The following is a 16,684-nucleotide window of genomic DNA, read 5'->3' as shown; positions in this document are numbered from 1 at the left end:
TACACTGCAACTTTGTGTCTCTGGAATAGCTGGGAAGCCATCCTCTTCACCCCAGGCTCTAAAGGAGAAATACTAATTATTACAAACAATGAACTTTAAAACCTACTCTCTTGTAGAAAACTTTCCACAAATACATCTAAAATTTCCAACAAATATATGTTACCATGAAGCACATTTTAGTTAAAACCTTCCATCCAAGAAGCTGAGTGTAAGAACAGATGAAGAAGAATACATATTCAAAAAATATTTTTTAATTAAAAAATGAGAAAAATAACATGTATTCAGATCACCATATCCCCAAATTTCCTTCCTATATTCACTTTTTGGCCAACCAAAATCAGGTTTCTGTCCCAACATTTTTTTTTTTTTTGCTAAGTACAATGGACATTTTGCTGCACTTATGTTAAATTACTTTGCCTTATTTTAAAATAACTATTTCTACCTTTTTTTTCAGAACAATAAACACTTTTATTACATGACTGAAGATAGGAGGGAGGAAGATTTATTCACCTTTCCAGGCTTTGATTTTCTTCAGCTAGAACTCTAGCTCTTTACCCTCCAGCACGTAGCCTTCTGCTCGGCCACACTGGACTGGTCTTAAAGTGATGCATGAAAGAAGCTTGCCCTGATGAAACTGCTCCTCCAGAAGACCGCTGGTTTTGGCATTCTTTTTCCTTCATTATATTTCTTCTGAATTTCCTTTGATCATTTTTTTGTTTAAAATCTCTTGTTCCTTGGGAGTCCTTCTTGAGGCCCAGGAGGATTGCATAGTGGGACCTGTACCACTGTCAGTAGGGTGTGATTGACATCACAATACAGTTATTCACCAGGTCTTGGTGCTAACCAGTTCATTGTTGGATGTACTGCAGACAACATCAATAATCCTTGTTTTGCACATACAACACTTGGAGCCCCAGAAATTTCCCCATTCCCCATGTCCAGCCCCAAGGCATGGTACTTCTTTTTTTTTTGTTAAAGATTTTATTTATTTAGGGGTGCCTGGGTGGCTCAGTCGTTAAGCGTCTGCCTTTGGCTCAGGTCATGATCCCAGGGTCCTGGGATGGAGCCCTGCATCGGGCTCCCTGCTCCACAGGAAGCCTGCTTCTCCCTCTCCCACTCCCGCTGCTTGTGTTCCCTCTCTCGCTGAGTCTCTCTCTGTCAAATAAATAAATAAAATTTTTAAAACGATTTTATTTATTTGAGAAAGAGTATGAGCTGAGGGAGAGGGAGAAGCAGACTCCCTGCTGAACAGGGAGCCCAATGCAGGGCTCCATCCCAGAACCCTGAGATCATGACCTGAGCCAAAGGCAGATGCTCAGCCAACTGAGCCACCCAGGTCCCCAGCACAGCACTTCTTATTGACTCCTCAATACAGACTGTGTGTGTGCAGTGGGGGCCAATCTTAGTGTTGGCAGCAGGGCACCCCAGCTCATACTTTCACTTCTTGTGGAAGGTCTTTCTCTTGCCCCCGCTCTTGCAACGTCTGTGGCACTAGTCCCGAGAGATGCCCACCCCTATCAGCACTGGCTGTGAAAGAATTATTTCTACCCTCCTGAAAGTCTTTTCTCACTTTCCTCTCAGAAAGTCATATTTTTCTCTTTATACCTGTTTTTTTTGTCAATTAGGTATATTCTTTATTTTTTAATTTTTTTCCAGCTTTATTAGATACATTTGACAAATTAAAAGTATATATACTTAAAGTATACAATACGGTGTTTTGAAGTAAATATATTTTATGTAATGATTACCATACTCAACTAATATATCTATCACCTCACATAGTTCCATTCTGTGTGTGTGAAGAGAGCACTTAAGATCTATTCTCCTAACAAATTTCTATTATACAATACATTATTAGTTATAATTACTATGCATTCTTTTGTAGTTCCTCTCCATGGCTATTCTTTGGGTATTAGCATTTCTTAGACTTATTACTAGGTCTATTTCTTACTCTATACATTCCTTTGGTTAATCTTATCTTCTTCCACCTTTTCAAAACTAGATTTATCCTGACTTGGTGATTATCTGGATGTAGAGACTGAGGAAAGATAGGAATGTAAGATGATACCTATGGTCCTTGATTGGGCAGTTGAAGAATTGCTATTATAATGACAACAGAAGAAGCAGGTTTTGTAAGAAAATAATTGTTAGTTTTGATCATCATGAGTTTGAGATGCCTGTTATTGAAAGTGAGAAATATTCAGTAGCTAGCTGGGTATACAGTCCTAAATAGTAAAATATATTCAGTGCAGGTGTGTATGTATGTGTGTGTGTGTATATATATATATATATATATATATATATATATAGCAATTGTCAGCACTTATGAGGCAACTGAAATCAAGAAACTAGATGAGTATATTGTAGAATAATCTGTAGAGTAGGAAAATGGGGGGGGGAGCAAAAGCCAGAGCTCTAAATAACACCAGTATTTAAGAATTAAACAGAAGCAAGCCTCATAAAATAAGTATGAGCAGTTAGAGAAATGGGAGAAAACTCAGGAGACTGTGATATAATCAAATCAAAGGAAATGTATGCTTGATATAGAGTTGGTTGCTTACCTAATAACCGTTCCCTCCTTCAACATAATTTTACAAACTCTAAATTGTGTTGAGTCAGCAATATGCCCAGAGAAGGGGGGAAATATCTATAGCCACAGAGGATGAATTATGATTGGTCTTAATAAAGTGTGCTAATCTCATACTCCTTTGCTGGTGATTATTTTATAGATTTGTTTGTGACAAAATGCTAGTCAATGAGAAGTTAGGGGAAATCTTCTGGAGGGTTCTAAAAAAGGATTACAGTTCTGTGATTGTATGTAATTAGAGATTTTTATTATTTAAGCCACTAATCGTAATATTTGCTATTAATTTTATCCAAATATCCCATACTTGATAAATACCTTGATTACTAAAAAAATGGGTGGTATAAACAACAGTCCCTAAACTGTGCAAAATAGATAAGTAAAGGAGGGCAAATGAGGGTAAGTGGTGACCCAATCATATCAAGATGAGAAACTTGTTACTCTTTTTATATGGAGCAAAACATGTGGTCAATTTTTTTCTTATTATATCCTGTGATTCAACCTACATGCCAAATGATGACATATCATAAGAAGCAAGAGGAAATTTCAGGGTGTTATCATGTGTTGTCTCTTTCTTGAAGCTTCCAGAAGAGAGAGGGGTGCTTAGGTTAAATGTGGATAGTCAGATAGAACTAAAAAATTAAGGACAAATGAAACCCAAAGCTAGAAGAAGGAAATAAATAATAAAGATAAGAGCATAGATAAAGGAAATAGAGAAGAAAAAAACAACAGAGAAAAATCAGTAAAACTCAAATTGGAGAACTTGGATGAAATAGACAAATTCCTAGAAACACAAACCTACCATAATAAATTATGAAGAAATGGAAAATCTGAATAGGCTTATAACTTGTAAGGAGGTTAAATCAATAATCAGAAATTTCCCAGTAACAAAAAGCCCTGGATCTGATAGCTTCACTGGCAAATTCTACAAAACATTTAAAGAAGAATTAATAATACTCCTTCTCAAACTCTTCCAAAAAATTCAAGAGTAGAGAATACTTGCTAACTCATTCTAAATGGCAAACATTACCATGATACCAAAGCCAACAAAAATACTAGAAGAAAAGTTAAGTACAAACCAATATGTTTTATGAACATTGATGAAAAACTCCCCAAAAAGTACTAACTAGTGAACAGAACTCAGCAACATATTAAAAGGATTATACACCATGACCACGTGGGACTTATTCCTAAAATGCAAAGATGGTTCAACATACAAAAATTAATTAATGGAATATGCCACATCAACAGAATGAAGAGGAAAAAATCATCTCAACTGGTACATAAAGCATTTGACCCAATTCAGTAATCTTTCATGATAAAAACATGAAACTGGAATAGAAAGAAACTACTCAATATAATAAAAGCCCTATATAACAATCCCATAGTGAACATCATATTCAAAGGTGAAAGACAGATTTTCGACTAAAATCCAGAACAAGGCAAGGATGCCTGCTTTTACCACTTCTATTAAACATAGTACTGGAAGTTCTAGCCAGAGTAATTAGGCAAGAAAAGGAAAGAAAAAGCATCCAAATTGGAAGAGAAGTAAAACTGTCTCTGTTTGCAGATGATATAACCTTATATGTAGAAAACCCAAAAACTCTAAAAAAAAAAAATTGTTAGAACTAACAAATGAATTCAGCAAAGCAGCAGGATACCAATTCAATACAATACAACAAATGAACCTACAATGCTAAATGCAAGAATCAAGACCAAAAATGTGGTATATAATTTGCTTTCATTTATAGAAAATTTCCAGAATAGGTAACTCCATAGACAAAAAAGTAGATTAGTGATTGTCAGGGTCCAAGGATTGGGGGGTGGGGGGTGGATAAAGAGTGATAGTTTAATGGGTATGGAAATTCCCTTTAGGGTGATGCAATGAATTGTATAGTTTAAAATAGTTTTGTGTTATGTGAATTTCACCTAGATTTAAAAAAATTAAAAAGTGAAGGAAAAATAAAGGCTTTCTCACACAAATAAAAACAGGGATTTTGTCACCAATTGACCTGCCTTGGAACAAAGGTTAAAATATATTCTTCAAAGAGAAGGAATAAGACAGGTCAAAAACTAAAATCTATGTGAAAAAGGAAACACATCAGAGAAGGAATACATGAGGGTAAAATAAAATTTTCATTTTTCTCATCCTTATTTGATTTAACAGCATTACCTGTTCATAATAATTATTGCAACAATGTATTGAGTAATTAGAGCTTATGGATAAGTTAATTAATGACAGCAATGATTTAAGGGATGAGGGGGACAAATTGGAAATACTCTGTCATAAAGTACCTGCACTACCCATGAAGTAGTGGAGTGTTATATGAAAATGAACTTAAATTACTCATAAATGTACATGTATTATAAATTCTAGAGCAACCATAAAATACTTCCAAAAGAAGTGTAATTGACATGCTAAGAGAAGAGAAAAAATGGAATTATATAAAATAATTAAAACCAAAGAAGCAAAAAAGAGTGGACAAAAAAATAAGGAAAATAGAAAATAGTTACACATATGGTACATATTAATTCAACTATATCAATAATCACTTTAAACTGTGATGTTCTATATATGCCAAATAAAAAACAGAGACTTAAAGAATGGATAAAAAAGACAAGACCCACCTACATGTTGTCTACAAGAAACTCACTTTTATTTTTTTCAAATATTTTATTTATTTATTTCAGAGAGAGAGAGAGACACAGAGAGCACAAGCATGAACAGTGGGGAGGGGCAGAGGGAGAAGCAGACTCCCTGCTAAGCAGAGAGCCTGATGCGGAACTCGATCCCAGGACCCCGGGATCATGACCTGAGATGAAGGCAGATGCTTAACTGACTGAGCCACCAGGTGCCCCAAGAAACCCACTTTAAATATAAGATACAGCTATATTAAAAGTGAAGGGATGGAGAAAGATATATAATGCTAACACTAATCAAAAAAGCTTGCATAGCTATATTAACGTCAAGTAAACCACACTTTAGAACAAGGTAAATTATCAGGAATAAAAAGGAACATTTTATCATGATAAACTGATCATTTTCCCAAAATGATATAACCTAACAATCTTAATGTGCATGTGCTTAATGGGAGAATGTCAAAATGAGTGAGGTAAAACTGATAGAACTACAAGGAAAAATAGATGAATGTGCTATTATAGTTGGAGACTTCAACACCCCTCTATCAGTAATTGACAGACCAGCAGGCAGAAAATCAGTGAGGTTACAGCTGAACAGAGCAATGCCATCAATCAACTGAATCTAATTGACATTTATCAAACACTTCATCCAACAACAGGAAAATACACATTCTTCTCAAGCTCACATAGAACATTCAACAAAATAGACCACCTTCTGGGGTATAAAACACACTTTAAGAAACTTTTTAAAAAGATAAATCATACTTTCAGACCATAATGAAATTAAGCTATAAAATAACAGAAAGGTAGCTGGAAAATAATTGGAGAGTAAACAGCAAACTTATAAGTAGCAAATGGGTCAAAGAAATCCCAAGAGAAATTTAAAATTATTTTGACCTAAATGAAAGTGAAAACACAACTCATCAAACTGTGTGTGATTTGGTAAACAGCATGCTTAAGGGGACATTTATAACACTGAATGCATATATTAGTAAAGAAAAAATATCTAAATTTAATAGTACAAGCTTTCACCTTAGGAAACTACAGGAAGAAGAGAAATATAAACCTAAAGCAAAGAGAAGAAAAAAACAACAGAAATGAATGAAATGGAAAACACTAAATCAATAGAAAACTAGTAAAACCAAAAGTTGGTACTTGGAGAAGATTTGAGACATTGATAAAACTCTAGCCAGGCTAACCCAGAGGGGAAAAAAAGACATAAATTCCTAATATCAGAAAAAAAGGAGGATATTATTACTGATCCCAAATCATTAAAGGGATAATAGAATATTCTGAAGAACTCTATACCCACAAATTTGATAATCTAGATAAAATGGCCAAATTACTTGAAAAAGATAGCTTCCACAATTCACACAAGTAGAAATATATAATTGGAATAAGCCTATATCTATGAAAGGAATTGAATTAATAATTACCTTCCAAAACAAAGCACCAGGCCCAGATGGTTGTACTGGTAAATTCTACCATAATTTAAGGAATCATACCAATTCTTTACAATCTCTCCCAGCTGATGGAAGCAGAGGGAATACTTTCTAACTCATTCTCTGAGGCTAGCATTTCTCTAATACCAAAACCTCATAAAAACATTACAAGAAGGGAAAAGTGCAGACCAGTATCTGTAATGAACATAGATGCAAAAATCCTCAATACAGTATTAGCAAATTGACTTCAACAATGTATAAAATGAATAATACAGAATGACCAAGTGGGATTTCTTCCGGATACAATATGCTCATTCAATATTCAAAAATCAATTAATATAATTAATCCATCACATCAGCAAATAGCTTATCCCACTGATGGCAGAAAATCAATACTAATCCTTTCCAGTAAGTTATGCTACATACTGTAGACCAACAACTGTGAATCCCTTCCACTTCCCCTTAAAATGAACTTATCTTATTCCTTCTCCATCATTGTATAATGAATACATTGGTGGCAGGAAATTTATCTTTTTTTAGATAGAGGAGCCACATCCGAACTTAACAAATAAGTACAAAAACCAAACATCATTTGTTTCAAGCTAGATTTGTTAACTAGATGAGCCTTTCAGCATTTCTCACTTTGAAAGGCTATAAATGCATTGAAAAAGAAAAGAAAAAAATTAATATGTATATATTGGGGGAAAGCACCTGTATATTTAAACAAGAAATAAGTGGACATGTCACTGGCAATATGTATGTCATTCTCCAAGCCTTAGGGAAACCATGATTGACCTAAACCAAGCAAAATAATCCCATTACCATTTTGTGAGTGATTCCTTTTAGGGGTAAGAAGGTAAACACACTTATGTGCAGAGCCATAAGGTAAAGGATACTGGAGATTTGGGGAAAATTATACTCCTTTTAACTTTAAAGGAAATTTATTTTATAAGAAAAAGATATTCAGAGATGCTTCAGTCATTTTGGGACCATGAGAGTATAAAACTAAGAATAATGTGCTGAGAGTGGCATAGGAGATATATAGGGGGAAAAAAAGCCTAGCTATCTGCCACCATTTCTTAGGCATTTTGCCAAATCTGGGAACCTCCAAATTTCTTGTTATATAATAATTAAACATCTTTATTGTAGAGTTTTATTTTCTTTAGTTATTAACTAGTATATAAATTACTCTGCTGTAACAAAGACAACCACAAATATAATAGCTCAAACCAGATGAGGTTTTATTTTCCTGTATGTAACAGTACAGTGATGTACGGGCTGTCCAGGGTGAGTAGGCTGCTTGATTCTACAATGCTGGGAAAGGAAGTAGGTGTATTCTATTTCATTTCTTTCTCAATCCCTCCCCACTCCATTGGTGGTGCCCTCATCAACAGGGACAGCATTGACACAATGGCCATATCAATCACTGTTCTAACCCATAAGGGGAGTAAAAGAAAAACTGGAGGGAAAGAAATTTTATTTTTAAAATAATGTAAGCAAATGTTGCACACATCCTTCTATTCACTCTAAAATAGCCAAAAATTAGTCAAATTGCCACATGCAGTTTCAAAAGCCTCTGGAAAATGTAACCTATAGTTAGGAGTTCATGCCCACCAAAACCCTGAGTGAATTGTTGGTTTTATATTGCTCAAAAGATATAAATGAGAAGAAAAAGTAACAGTTTTTTTTCTACATTGTTGCAACTGAAACAGTTGTCCAGGAAGGAGTGATCAAAACAGTCACGTGATATTGAGATTTTTAACAAGATAAGCATATCAAAGAATTTGATTGTGAAATTCATGAACAAATATTGGCTGAATGAGCATGTCCCAATATTGAGAGGTAGAACCAAATATTAATATAGTAAATTCTGTTTACAGATATTTAAATGTTAAGCTATGTGTTCTAGCAATAAATACAAACAGATAGTGATTTTTTTCCTTTTCATATATTATTGATTGGTGTAGGAAAAAGTTTATTTAGGATTTTTTTATCTATGTTTGTAAAAGAGATTGATCTGGATTTGTTACATTTATTAAAATGTATTTGCCAGATTTAGGAATCAAAATCTGATAATTGTGTCCAGAGTTTTTCTATGCTTACTGATTTTTTCCCTAACATGTACTGAGAGACATCTGTTAAAATCCCACACTCTGATTGTGAAGTTTATTTATCTTTTTAAATCGTCATTTCCTTTCTCTATATATTTTTTAACAATCTTTTTTTTTTAAAGATTTTATTTATTTATTTGAGAGAGAGAATGAGATAGAGAGAGCACGAGAGGGAAGAGGGTCAGAGGGAGAAGCAGACTCCCTGCGGAGCGGGGAGCCCGATGCGGGACTCGATCCCGGGACTCCAGGATCATGACCTGAGCCGAAGGCAGTCGCTTAACCAACTGAGCCACCCAGGCGCCCCTCTCTATATATTTTTAAAGTATGTAATTAAGATCACAAAAATTGAGAATAGTTATATGTTCCTAGTTGACAGACAATTTTATCATTATGATATCTTTCCTTATAATTAATAACAATTCTTAAATTTAAGAAAATTTTATTTGAAATGTGTATAGCTCTAGAAGTTTATTGTATGTTTTCATCACATATATTTATTATTTTATTTAAAATTTTTATCTTACTAATCTAGTGTGTGGCACAGAACTATGCACCAGCCTGATCATATTTGATCATATTCTGGTTTTTTTTTCTTTTGTTCTGTTTTTGTTTTTATCTTTTTCTTTTTCTTTTTTTTTCTTTCTTTTTTCTTTCTTTCCCTTTCTTTTCTCCCACTTTCAGGTCTCTTCTGATTTGTTTAGAGTATATTGTCTGGGGACGTTGTTACCCTCTTAGCATTTTGTTCTCTCATTCATCTATTCTACTCTGGACAAAATGACAAGACGGAAAAAATCACCTCAAAAAAGGAAAAAGAGGTAGTAACATCTGCCAGGGACCTACTCAATACGGACATTAGTACAATGACAGACCTAGAGTTCAGAATCATGATTTTAAAGATACTAGCTGGGCTTGAAAAAGCATGAAAGTTATTAGAGAAACCCTTTCTGGAGAAATAAAAGAACTAAAATCTAACCAAGTTGAAATCAAAAAGGCTATTAATGAGATGCAATCAAAAATGGTGGCACTTACTGCTACGATAAATGAGGCAGAAGAGAGAATCAGCGATATAGGAGACCAAATGATGGAAAATAAAGAGGCTGAGAAAAAGAGAGATAAACAAATACTGGATCACGAGGGCAGAATTTGAGAGATAAGCGATAACATAAGATGAAACAACATTAGAATAATTAGGGTCCCAGAAGAAGAAAGAGAGAGAGGGGCAGAAGGTATACTGGAGCAAATTATAACAGAGAACTTCCCTAAAGTGGGGAAGGAAACAGGCATCAAAATCCAGGAGGCACAGAGAACACTCTCAAAATCAATAAAAATAGGTCAACACCCCGACATCTAATAGTAAAACTTACGAGTCTCAGAGACAAAGAGAAAATCCTGAAAGCAGCTTGGGAGAAGAGATCTGCAACCTACAATGGTAGAAACATTAGATTGGCAACAGACCTATCCACAGAGACCTGGCAGGCCAGAAAGGACTGGCATGATACCTTCAGAGCATTAAAAGAAAAATATGCAGCCAAGAATACTATATCCAGCTGGGCTATCACTGAAAATAGAAGGAAAGATAAAAAGCTTCCAGGACAAACAAAAACTAAAGGAATTTGCAAACACGAAACCAACCCTACAAGAATTATTGAAAGGGATTCTCTAAACAAAGAGAGAGCCTAAAAGCAGCACAGACCAGAAAGGAACGCAGACAATATACAGTAAGTCACCTTACAGGCAATAAAATGGCACTAAATTCATACCTTTCAATAGTTACCCTGAATGTACATGGGCTAAATGCCCCAATCAAAAGACACAGGCTATCAGATTGGATTAAAAACAAGACCCATCAATATGCTGTCTCCGAGAGACTCATTTTAGACCCAAAGACAACCCCAGATTAAAAGTGAGGGGGTGGAAAACCATTTACCATGCTAATGGACACCTAAAGAGAGCTGGGGTGGCAATCCTTGTATCAGACAAATTAGATTTTAAACCAAAGACTGTAATAAGAGATGAGGAAGGACACTATATCCTACTTCAAGGGTCTATCTACCAAGAAGATCTAACAATTGTAAATATCTATGCCCCTAACATGGGAGAAGCCAACTATATAAGGCAATTGATAACAAAAGCAAAGAAACACATTGACAACAATACAATAATAGTGGGGGAGTTTAACACCCCCCTGACTGAAATGGACAGATCATCTAAGCAAAAGATCAACAAGGAAATAAAGACTTTAAATGACACACTGAACCAAATGGACTTCACAGACATATTCAGAACTTTCCATCGCAAAGCAACGGAATACACATTCTTCTCTAGTGCCCGTGGAACATTCTCCAGAATAGATCACATCCTAGGTCACAAATCAGGTCTCAACCGCTACCAAAAGATTGGGATTATTCCCTGCATATTTTCAGACCACAATGCTTTGAAACTAGAACTCAATCACAAGAGGAAAGTCGGAAAGAATTCAAATACATGGAGGCTAAAGAGCATCCTACAAATGAATGAATGGGTCAACCAGGAAATTAAAGAAGAATTTAAAAAGTTCATGGAAACCAATGAAAATGAAAACAGAATTGTTCAAAATCTTTGGGATGCAGCAAAGGCAGTCTTAGAGGAAAGTATATAGCAATACAAGCCTTTCTCAAGAAACAAGAAAGATCTCAAATACACAACCTAACCATACACCTAAAGGAGCTAGAGAAAAAACAGCAAATAAAGCCTAAACCCAGCAGGAGAAGAGAAATCATAAAGATCAGAGCAGAAATCAATGAACTAGAAACCAAAAGAACAGGAGAAGAGATCAACGAAACTAGGAGCTGGTTCTTTGAAAGAATTAACAAGATTGATAAACCCCTGGCCAGACTGATCCAAAAGAAAAGAGAAATGACCCAAATCAACAAAATCATGAATGAAAGAGGAGAGATCACAACCAACACCAAAGAAATACGAACAATTATAAGAACATATTATGAGCAACACTAGGCCAGCAAATTAGATAACCTGGAAGAAATGGATGCATTCCTAGAGATGTATCAACTACCAAAACTGAACCAGGAAGAAATAGAAAACCCGAACAGACCTATAACCATTAAGGAAATTAAAGCAGTCATCAAAAATCTCCCAATAAACAAAAGCCCAGGGCCAGATGGCTTCCCAGGGGAATTCTACCAAACATTTCAAGAGAATTAATACTTATTCTCCTGAAACTGTTCCAAAAAATGGAAATGGAAGGAAAACTTCCAAACTCGTTTTATGAAGCCACCATTACCTTAATCCCCAAACCAGACAAAGACCCCATCAAAAAGGAGAATTACAGACCAATATCCTTGATGAACATGGATGCAAAAATTCTCACCAAAATACTAGTCAATAGGATCCAACAGTACATTAAAAGGATTATTCACTACGACCAAGTGGGATTGATCCCTGGGTTGCAAGGTTGGTTCAACAACTGAAAATCAATCAATGTTATATGATACCTTAGCAAAAGAAAGAACAAGAATCATATGATCCTCTCAAAAGATGCAGAAAAAGCATTTGACAAAGTACAGCATCCTTTCTTGATCAAAACTCTTCAGAGTATAGGGATAGAGGGTACATACCTCAATATCATAAAAGCCGTCTATGAAAAACCCAGAACGAATATCATTCTCAATGGGGAAAAACTGAGAGCTTTCCCCCTAAGGTCAGGAACGTGGCAGGGATGTCCACTATCACCACTGCTATTCAACATAGTATTAGAAGTCCTAGACACAGCCATCAGACAACAAAAAGAAATCAAAGGCATCCAATCGGCAAAGAAGAATTCAGACTCTCACTGTTTGCAGATGATATGATACTTTATGTGGAAAACTCAAAAGACTCCACCCCGAAACTGCTATAACTCATATAGGAATTCAGTAAAGTGGCAGGATATAAAATCAATGCACAGAAATCAGTGGCTTTCCCACACACCAACAACAAGACAGAAGAGAGACAAATCAAGGAGTTGATCCCATTTACAATTGCACCCAAAACCATAAGATACCTAGGAATAAATCTAACCAAAGAGGCAAAGGATGTGTACTCAGAAAACTATAAAATACTCATGAAAGGAATTGAGGAAGACACAAAGAAATGGAAAAACGTTCCATGCTCATGGATTGGAAGAACAAATATGGTGAAGATGTCAATGCTACCTAGAGCAATCTACACATTCAGTGCAATCCCAATCAAAATACCATCCACTTTTTTCAAAGAAATGGAACAAATAATCCTAAAATTTGTATGGAACCAGAAAAGACCCCAAATAGCCAGAGGCATGTTGAAAAAAAAAAAGCAAAGCTGGCAGCATCACAATTCCGGACTTAAAGCTCTATTACAAAGCTGTCATCATCAAGACAGTATGGTACTGGCACAAAAACAGACACATAGATCAATGGAACAGAATTGAGAGCCCAGAAATGGACCCTCAATTCTATGGTCAACTCATCTTTGACAAAGCAGGAAAGAATGTCCAATGGAAAAAAGACAGTCTCTTCAACAAATGGTGTTGGGAAAATTGGACAGCCACATGGAGAAGAATGAAACTGGACCATTTTCTTACACCATACAGAAAAATAGACAAAAAATGGTTGAAAGACCTAAATGTGAGACAGGAGTCCATCAAAATCCTAAAGAAGAACACAGGCAGCAACCTCTTCGACCTCAGCCACAGCAACTTCTTCCTACAAACATCGCCAAAGGCAAGGGAAGCAAGGGCAAAAATGAACTATTGGGATTTCATCAAGATAAAAAGCTTTTGCACAGGAAAAGTAACAGTCCACAAAACCGAAAGACAACCGACAGAATGGGAGAAGGTATTTGCAAATGACATATCAGATAAAGGGCTAGTATCCAAAATCTATAAAGAAATTCTCAAACTCAACACCCAAAGAACAAATCATCCAATCAAGAAATGGGCAGAAGACATGAACAGATATTTTTCCAAAGAAGACATCCAAATGGCCAACGGACACATGAAAAAGTGCTCAACATTGCTCGGCATCAGGAAAATCCAAATCAAAACCTCAATGAGATATCACCTCACACCAGTCAGACTGGCTAAAATTAACAAGTCAGGAAATGACATGTTGGCGGGGATGCGGAGAAAGGGGAACCCACCTACACTGTTGGTGGGAATGCAAGCTGGAGCAAGCACTCTGGAAAACAGTATGGAGGTTTCTCAAACAGTTGAAAATAGAGCTACCCTATGATCCAGCAATTGCACTACTGGGTATTTACCCCAAAGATACAAATGTAGGGATCCGAAGGGGTACGTGCACCCCGATGTTTAAAGCAATGTCCACAGTAGCCAAACTGTGGAAATAGCCAAGATGTTCATCAACAGAGGAATGGATAAAGAAGAAGTGGTATATATACACAATGGAATATTATGCAGCCATCAAAAGGAATGAGATCTTGCCATTTGCAACAATGTGGATAGAACTGGAGGGTGTTACACTGAGTGAAATAAGTCAATCAGAGAAAGATATGTATCATATGACCTCACTGATATGAGGAATTCTTAATCTCAGGAAACAAACAGGGTTGCTGGCGTGGGGGTGGGGTGGGAGGGATGGGGTGGTTGGGTGATAGACATTGGGGAGGGTATGTGCTATGGCGAGTGCTGTGAATTGTGCAAGACTCTTGAATCACAGATCTGTACCTCTGAAACAAATAATGCAATATATGTTAAGAAAAAAAAAAAGAAGATAGCAGAAAGGGAAGAATGAAGGGGGATAAATCAGAGGGGGAGATGTACCATGAGAGATGATGGACTCTGAAAAACAAACTGAGGGTTCTAGAGGGGAGGGGGGTGGGGGAATGTGTTAGCCTGGTGATGGGTTTTAAAGAGGGCATGTTCTGTGTGGAGCACTGGGTGTTATGCACAAGCGATGAATCATGGAACACTACATCACAAACTAATGATGTAATGTATGGTAATTAACATAACAATAAAAAATTTAAAGAACAAAAAAATTTTATCTTACTTATATTTAATGGTTGTCTCTTTTCAGCACATACAGCTGGAATTTGATCCAGTCTGATAATCTTCAAATTGGAGGAGTCAGACTTTTAAAATTTTGATGTAATTACAGATTTATTTGCATTCACTGACTGTTTCCTCCATTATTTCAATCTTGCTGTTTTGTTTTATCAAGTGAATTTTTTTTTTTTGTTTTCATCTTTGTTTCTGTGTGTATTTCCTTTTTTTTTTTTTTTTTTTGGTTAAACTACTACCAGTTCTAAACTTTCCATTTGATTCCTTTTTATAATTGAATTTTTTCCCGAGATATCCTTAGTTTTAAGAGCGTCTGTGATTGCCTCCTAGGTCATTTTTGTGATAGCTATTTTAGATATTTGTCAGATTATTCCAACATCTGTGTCATCTTGGCATTTTCTTCTTTTCCCTATGCATTGATATTGGCTTCACTTACATATCCTAGATGTTTTGAATATATTATAAACCACTGAGTTTTGTTTAAATTCTAAGATAACATCGATGTTTTTGTTTTAGAAGCTAATCAACCTGTTTTTTTCCATCTCAAATTTCCATCTCACATTTCCATCTTGCATTCTGTGGGCTATGGTTCCAATGACAGTTCAGTTTTCAAAGCATTTGTGGTACTGTTCTGATTTGTCTACTGTGTGCCAACAATCTGGAATCTGAGCCTTGGTCTATTCATTAGTTTATTCTGTTTTTGCTGTGCTAAATAGGAAAAGATCCACTGTATGAGCCATTTAAGGACGAGCCTAGAATTTCACAAAAGAATGTTATGAGGTCACTGTCCCAGCTCCTCCCACTCAGTGGCATTTCCTCTTTTCCCCTGAGGCTCCTCTTAGTTCTTTGTCCAGAAAGTTGGGCTTTGATTTCCTGATTCTACTATACACTTACAGAGTTTTACCTGTATGAGAGGGGCAAGCTGTAGGGAGAAAGAGAAAAAGAGAAATAAATTTTGTCCTCGTACTCTTGGAACCACAAATCCACTGAAAAGAAATGAAGGTTCTTCTTAATCAGAGTTTTGGCTCCTGCTGCCACAACCACCATAGAATTATAGAATTACTTGGGGATTGGAGAGTGAAAGAACAGAGAAAATTATATATATATATGTGTGTGTGTGTGTGTGTGTGTGTGTGTGTGTGCGCACACACACATTTATGAGGGATTTTCACACTCTGAACTTTAAGAGTTCCCTTTCATTCTCCTTTAGCTAGAATTAGAGGGCTTCTCTGGTCTATTTCTGCATTCTGGTGACACTTTGATTCATTAACTTCAGGCTGGGAGGTACTGGTAAAGAGAAAATGGTAAATTTGCCACCAGTTTGGGGGCATTTCAAATTCCAGTCATTTTCCTTAACCTGACTGTTAATATTTACCTTTTAGAAATCTCAGATAGCTGCCTTATGCATTCTATCCAAGTTTTATAGCTGTATACAGTGAGAGAAATGCAATGCAATGAGTTTACTCTGTCTTAATCCAAAATTGAAAGTTCTGAGCTGAAAGTTCAAGCAGTCTATGAATCTCCCTCTATTTTTGCCATCTTCTTTCCTTTCCACTTTATTCTTCATGAATTTTATTTTACTATTTCTCCAGTCTTTGAAAGAATGGGAGCTAAAATAGACTAGCAATGAAATTGGACAGGGATTGCAAATTTAGGAAAGGATGGAGACTTTCAATATGCAGATAATAAGGAATGGGAAACAAACTGTAATGATGCAGTGCCTTATAGAACCCCAAACAGAAGGGGAAGGGACAGAGTAAAATATTTTAAATTTCAAAACACGGGATTAAGGCAAAACTTTTATCCTAATTGAAATTTTTATTAGTATTTTGGTCTACCTGCATAGCTAATTAAAAGTTACCAGCAAGTAAGA

General features: G+C 35.8%; 1 pseudogene; it reads right to left on the bottom strand.

Moving 5' to 3' along the window:
• Positions 1 to 502: 502 nt before the first annotated feature.
• The window catches only part of LOC112812942 (small ribosomal subunit protein eS8-like), a 106,972-nt pseudogene continuing 90,790 nt past the window's right edge, over positions 503 to 16,684 (bottom strand).

This window comes from Callorhinus ursinus, unplaced genomic scaffold (genome assembly GCF_003265705.2).
Source record: "Callorhinus ursinus isolate GAN/ISIS: 27379988/994484 unplaced genomic scaffold, GSC_fseal_2.0 scaffold16, whole genome shotgun sequence".
In the NCBI taxonomy this organism is placed as follows: domain Eukaryota; kingdom Metazoa; phylum Chordata; class Mammalia; order Carnivora; family Otariidae; genus Callorhinus; species Callorhinus ursinus.
The sequence above is the reverse complement of the archived record's forward strand: the minus strand, read 5'-3'. Positions and strand labels throughout refer to the sequence as shown.